Source organism: Berghia stephanieae, chromosome 1 (assembly GCF_034508935.2).
Source record: "Berghia stephanieae isolate SIO BIC M18660-M18661 chromosome 1, UCSD_Bste_1.3, whole genome shotgun sequence".
NCBI lineage: Eukaryota > Metazoa > Mollusca > Gastropoda > Nudibranchia > Aeolidiidae > Berghia > Berghia stephanieae.
The window spans coordinates 124,725,547-124,733,046 of NC_088360.1; the positions used below are offsets into that span (position 1 = coordinate 124,725,547).

At 34.6% G+C, this 7,500-nt stretch overlaps 1 protein-coding gene across 9 annotated transcripts in view; it reads right to left on the reverse strand.

Moving 5' to 3' along the window:
* The window catches only part of LOC144963026 (uncharacterized), a 98,684-nt gene that overhangs the window by 35,707 nt on the left and 55,477 nt on the right, over positions 1 to 7,500 (reverse strand). The gene's annotated exons all lie outside the window — the stretch shown is intronic.

Sequence of the window (7,500 nt, forward strand, 5' to 3'; positions counted from 1 at the left end):
TCAGTTCAGACACACACGCACACACACAAACACACCCACCCACAACACACACACACAAACACACACACATAAACACTCACACACAGATAAAGATAGAGATAGATAGAGAGAGAGAGAGAGAGAGAGAGAGAGAGAGAGAGAGAGAGAGAGAACTATGTCCTAATTTCAATTCGATGGTTACCTTTTCAAATGGTTCAGTACATGAATTGTTTTTGTTTTTTTTTTTAATAGAAAGAAAAAGAAAAGAAAAAAAAAAAAAGAAGAAAAACTATAGGCCTACGCGTTGTAAAAATAGTGGAGTATTTTATACTGTACTAACGAGAGGTGTTTAATTTAACAACCCTATTATCGATACTGTTTGGGAAAGTCTGCAATGATTGCGCCTATTCTTTTGCTAATTAGTTCTAATATGTAGGGTAGTGGGACGCCAGATACGACCGCAACCCGCAACCCGCGCACTGAAAGATCTATCTCGACAAGACACGCCTATATGTAAATTATGATTCACTGAATTTGACCTAAAACACAGTCAATCCAGAACCAACTTGCCACGAATTCGAGAACCGTTGAAGGTTGGTAGGTACTATAATTTATGAAGATGACCTTTTCCCTATTAGCCGATTTTGAATGGGGGGTTAAGTGAATTAAAAAAGAAAATCAATGCCAAATGAATTATTTATATATCTATTCTTTGACATCCACATCATACATGAAAAAAAAAAATTATTGGTTGTGACGGGATTCGAACCGGTATCACAACGTCAGTGCCCATAATTCAACCATCCGAAGAACAAAACGAAACAAAACAAAAACAGCGCATAAAAACCAGAATCACCGGTATAAATATTTTGAATATAGTTTTCTTTTCTATATTTTTATAGGTAGTACGTGTATTTCTATGCTTCTGGCCACTTTTATTTTTGGGTTCTTTTTTTTGTTTTTTGTTTTTGTTTTTGTTTTTGTTTGTTTGTTTGTTTTGTTTTTGTTTTTTTTTAAACATAAAATCCAACTTGCTGAGCTAGTAGAGCTCCCTCGCAAGAGCAGAAACCAGCCTCGCTTCAAGTTTAAAACAGAAATCAAAAACATAATTATTTTTTTTTTTTAAATTAGAATCCAAACAGAGAATTGTAGAGGATCAATATACACGAAGGGTTTGCCATTGACCGGTTGTTGAAATTTACCGCGTTTTCCCAGTTTCGAGATTGGTGGACCTTTCATCCATTTCAGTCGAACTCAGGCCCCCTTTTACCATTTAATACATTAGATATTATAGCAAATCAATATGAGGCAATCTTTTCTCTCTTGGCGTCTAAATGGTCTGACGGACGTCTTGTACCGTAAAAGCGCTTTTTGATGATGAAAGGACAAAAAATATAATATGTATCCCCCTCCCCTCTTCTCCAGTCGGATTTGTACCTTCTTAAATTAGATACAAGTCCATCGAAAGTCTAGCACGATTCCCCCATGAACCATGCCGGTTTTTATTCGAAACAAAAGACAAAACGAATAGAAAACAGCGTGCTGTGCTGGCATCTTTTCAACCCTTTTCCAAACACATTGCACAATTGATATGACTGAGTTGGTTTGGGGGGGGGGGGGGGGGGGGGGGGGGCGAGGAGGAGGCGGTCAAGGATTCTTATTTTTTTAAAGCCAAATTAATGAATTAATCTCTCGCTATCCCATGTCCACTCTGGCTATCTGACGTATCATATATATATATATATATATATATATATATATATATATATATATATATATATATATATATATATATATATATAAACCCATTGATACTCCCCTTACATATCTACTATGATTAACCCGTATTAAAGACGCGTTTAAAAATTTGGCCAGGAAACTCGCCCTTAAAATATCGATCGATATTTTAAGGGCGAGTTTGTTTTTTAGGTAAATCTATAAATACGTGTCTGTCTAGAGCACGACAATGACCTGGTTAGAAAAAAAGATTAACACACTGTGATGTGTTAATAAAAACCCAACTCACTTTCATTTGGCACTGTTACGATGTGAATTAATTTACATTGGCACTTCAGCGTTAACTAAACAAGGAACATCCAGCATCCTTCCCATTCATTGCTCACAATACCAGTAAATTCATACAATAAGTATCTCAAGCCGAAAATGAGACCCACTGCCTCATAACGTTATTATGTCAGGGTGGTGTAGATGAGAAAATTTAAATTTGTAACCAAAACTTTTAATGTTGGCCTGTTGATGGTGAATATAAATTTCTTAATAAAGTGACAATTTTAAAAACATTTTTTTTCTTTACATTTCTGGTCATTTTGAATTTAACATGCCTTTTTTTTTTTTGGCACCCCAACTTAATACCGTTTTGAGGATGTCAGTCACATATGATTGAAAAGCAACAATTCTCTTATATATCAATTATTTGTCGGGTTTTTTATTTTCTTTCAAACCAATGATATGAATATCTTTTTTCGATTAGAAGGAAATAAAACATGACATTTATTCGTATAACTATTTAGAGCATCATGAGAATGGTTCCTTTAAAAGTATAACCGATTCTAAATGAATGACTCCCTCTAAAATTCAAATCAGACGATACTTAATAATAATAATATTAATAAATGGCATTTATATAGCGCTTTACCCCGTTGTCACAGGCTCTAAGCGCTTTACAGTGATATAAAACAAAACATATTACAGTGAGACAAGTGTGAAGGAAACGTGATACGAATTCAATTTAACAACAACAAAATTTGAAAATAATATTGCAACATTATGACGTAAAAAGATAAAACTTTAAGCGGGATTTGAACGTTGTCAACGAATCCGAGCATCTCACGTGTGATGGGAGAGAGTTCCAAAAATGGGAGGCCGAAAATTGAAAAGACTGTTCACCTATTTTACGCAATGGCTTAGGTTTGACAAGGATTGATTGGTCATTGCTTGACCTCAAGTTTCTATTGGGGACATATATGTTTAGAAGTTCTTTAATATAGGAGGGACTGTTCGTGCTCAGGGATTTGTAGACAACAGTACAAATCTTATAGGCAACTCTTTTTTCCACAGGAAGCCAATGTAACTCACGGAGAAGAAGAGTTGCTGACGGGTATTTTTTGTTATTGCGTACAATGAGCCTGGCTGCGTTATTTTGAGCAACCTGAAGTTTGCTAATTTTGTCTTTAGCTAAATTCGCCCAAAGGGAGTTACAATAGTACAATTTAGATAAAACCAGGGAATTAATTAAAAGTTCTGTTATATGCTTCGGTATTAAATTACGAATTTTGCTTATTTTTTTCATTTCTATGTACATAGATTGTATGGTGTTATTCACGTGGCTTGTCATGGAAAGATCTTTATCGATGATGACGCCAAGGTTTTTTGCTTTATTTGAAAATTCTATTGTGCTATTTCAGAGAGTAATAGGTGATTTATTTGCCTGTTTAAGGATACTCGGCCTTCCACAGATTAAAATCTCAGTTTTACTATCATTTAATTTTAACTTATTGTGGTACATCCAAGATTTAATCTCATTAAAACAGCTCGTAATTCGTTGTATTAAGAACTGTAAATTACTAAGGGGTGCTGAATCATATATTTGCGTATCATCTGCATAAAAATGATAACTCAGATTGAATCTGGATATCACACTAGATAAAAAAGAAAAAAACAACAAAAGACCAACCAAAACAAAAAAAAAAGATTTTACATATTAAAACAATTAATCTATTTGTTGACAATTGTATTTTATATAACAAAACAATTTATAATAAAATTGTTGTGATTGTACTATTTTAGTGCACACTTTAAGTATTGTTTCCGTAGACAGTAATATATCAAATGTATGGTTTTGGTTTAATAATGGCATGGTATTTCTTAACGTTCCTAGCCAATATGGCGATCGAACAGTCGGTTAACAGCAGGTGTCCTTTAAGACATACGATACTCTCTATACACGAACGATGACCACTAAAAACATGCAAAGGAGACGACTATTATATACAAAATATATGCTAATGCAAACATCATATCCATTGTATTATCGATCAAACACTTTTGTAACAACACACCATAAAACATAGACCTGCAATATAAAATCGGGACGATAAACTAAATTACAGGTTAAGTAAGACACAAGACAAGACATTTTATGAGTGGCCTTTTTACAATAATAATAATATGATTAACATAAGATAATATACAATTAATGTAATTTGTTATCATTTGATGAAAGGTCGTTTACCAAGACATTATTACAGTTGAGAACCACAGTTTTTTAAACAACATAATTAATTACTTTAGCAATTATTTAAATACCAAAAGCCAATCGGCTCGATACTTTAAGATTTTTTAAAGCGTTTGCCAAAGAAGACCGTAATATGGGGTTTTTAATATCATTTAAAGTGTACGAAATTTCAGGAAAAACAATACAATGTCTACACTCTTGATTAAGAAATTCATATCATTGCAATCGTCAACAATTAGAAGTATTCCTTGGGATTGAAAAAAAAAAAAAGAAACAAAACAAAAATACTACACATTCTGAATTCATAATGTCGATTAAAATTTACACCCGCATAATATAAAAAAAATCAGAGCACCACTTTCGTAGCTTTACAACAGGAATTTGTGATGCACTATTGCACAAGAGAGTCACGCAAGAGTACATACTCTTTTCGGAATGAACTTTTTGTTATAAAATTATCACGTGAATGAGAAAGATCACACCTATACATTATACATGATCATCCGACCCCTCCTCTTCTTTTACCTCCTAGGTTGTTATTGTATTCGCAGTTAAAGTTAAATAACACATAATGTTCAAACTGAATTTTTAATTTCGATAAAGTATCCTCTCCCCGCCTCTCGTACCCAAAAGAGTGATACACGTATATGATTAAAATGGAGAAATGAATAGAATATACACAGAAACAAGAATCTTCTATTAATTTGAAATTAATGTGACTAAAATAGGAAATTCATCATTGAAAATTTTAGCAAAATAAACGTCTAAATGAAAGAAGAAACTCGAGAACTGAACATTATACTGTATCAAAGGCACATTTGTTTAAACAACACCCACGTGTAATTTTCCCCTTACACAAAAAAAAAAATAAAAATAATAAATAAAATAAAATAAAACAATAATACAAAGGCAAAGCCCTATCCCAGAATTAAAATATATATAAAGGCGACGGGTTGCTAATTTAACCCATAAAAAGATTACGTGAAGCATTATCTCCACTGAATGGCTTCATGTAGGTTGAGTACCACAGCACGACACACTTCACTTCTTTTAACCTTTCTCTCACTCTCTTTTTTATTCCTTTTATATATATTTTTTGTTCTCTCTCTCTCTCTCTCTCTCTCTCTCTCTCTCTCTCTCTCTCTCTCTCTCTCTCTCTCTCTCTCTCTCTCTCTCTCTCTCTTTTAAATCCTCGCGTTTGCGCGTCTGTCTGTGACTTACGGTATGTTATAATTCCAAAATGCTTTAACCCATCCAATGATACATTAAAAAAAAGGGAATCAACTAAGACATTATCACCACCATCATCATTATCATCATCAATAAAAACATCGACAACATTATCATAATCAACAACAACAACAACAACAATAACAACAACGACAACAAAAAATTACTATTTTTTCTGTTTCATCTGTTCTACTCAACAGGCTGGATAGGCTCTTCTTTTGTTAGGCAGGGCCAACCATGGCTCTTAGGTCTGACAAGATGACCTACTTCGGGCAATCCACGGCCTTTCGGACTAAAGTGTGCTACAGTTGTTGAGGCGAAGAGGCAAAGAGTAAAGTTGTAGGCCTATAACTATAATATAAAGCTAACAATAAGCTCGTGTATGCATGACGGACGTGTCATAAAAACACTATAATAAAATTGAAGTTGCATAATGCCTTTCGTGAAGTGCACACATAAAAATGTAAGAAAGAGTCAAACTATGTGTATAAGAGATAATGTGTAGCGGGGCTGACGTATCTGGTATCTAAATATATTATAAAAATATACGATATTACTAATACTGCTTACCCCCCCCCCCCCCCCCCCCCCCCAAAAAAAAAACAAAACAAAAAAAAACAACAACAAAAAACAGCATTTAAATCCTCTTACACGAATAGTAGTTTTATAACGTTAACTCCAATAACGGTTCAAGCCAATAATTATGTTAATATTTGATTTTAATCGTTTTAAGAGGACTTTTTTTTAGGGGGGGGGGGGGGAGTTGTTTGCTGTTTTGTTCTTTTATTTTTCTTTTTTCTTAATCATTCAACACCCCCCCCCTCTCTCTCTCTCTCTCTCTCTCTCTCTCTCTCTCTCTCTCTCTCTGTGTGTGTGTGTGTGTGTGTGTGTGTGTGCTTTATGTTTTGTTTGCTGTTTTTACCCTAAAGATTTGAAAGAGATAGAGAACTAAGATAAGGAGGTGGGGAAGGGGGATCGGTGAAATGCATGACTAGCTACTGCTACAGGTTTTATACGTGCATATGACTTGGTGTGACCAACATTATCCCAAATTCCTTTCCTACAAATATAAACCATTGAAGAATTCAATGTGCTACGATTTTACACGTGCATATGACTTGGTGTGACCAACGTTATCCCAAATTCCTTTCCTACAAATATAAACCATTGAAGAACTCAATGTCCTACGATTTTACACGTGCATATGACTTGGTGTGACCAACATTATCCCAAATTCCTTTCCTACAAGTATAAACCATTGAAGAACTCGATGTGCAAACACGTGGGTGATCAATCTCCTGATACAATGATGGTGAAAATGAAAGACTTTGTTGAAGGTTCACGTCATGACTATAAAAAATAGGTTTAGTTTTTGTTATGTCAATGTATTGCACGAATGGGTACTTGATTACTAGTACAATGACCCCGGTTTTCATACAACCTCATATTATAACTAAAGTGCTTTATTGCATTGCATAAAGGGTCCTGAAAGAACTCGCTTCAAGTGAAAACGGACTAGAATCGATCCCAGGTGAAATCGAGATTTTTCTCTGACCGATGATAGTGATTGGGTAACTGGATCTGCTAAACACGACGGAAAGTACTTTGTGAGGGTTTTTTGTTTTTTTTTTAACGAAACTCACTAAAACTCACAGACGCTCACCAAAGTTTTGGTGTTTCGGTGAGTTTGTGGTAGATTCTGTGAGTTTGTGGTGAGTTTCAGTAAAAAAAAAAAAGACGGTCTTTTTACCGAAACTCACCACAAACTCACCAAAGCTCATCATAAACTCACCGAAACTCACCATATACTCACCAAAAGTCGCCGAAACTCACTAAAACTCACCGAAACTCACCATAAACTCCCCAATGTTTTGGTGTTTTGGTGAGGTTCTGTGAGTTTGTGGTGACTTTTTGTGAGTCTGTGGTGAGTTTCTGTGAGTTTCTGTGAGTTTACAGTGAGTTTTGGTGAGTTTCGGTAAAAAGACATACCGCTTTGTGATAGACTAGCATTCTATCCAAATGAGAGCAAGCAATTG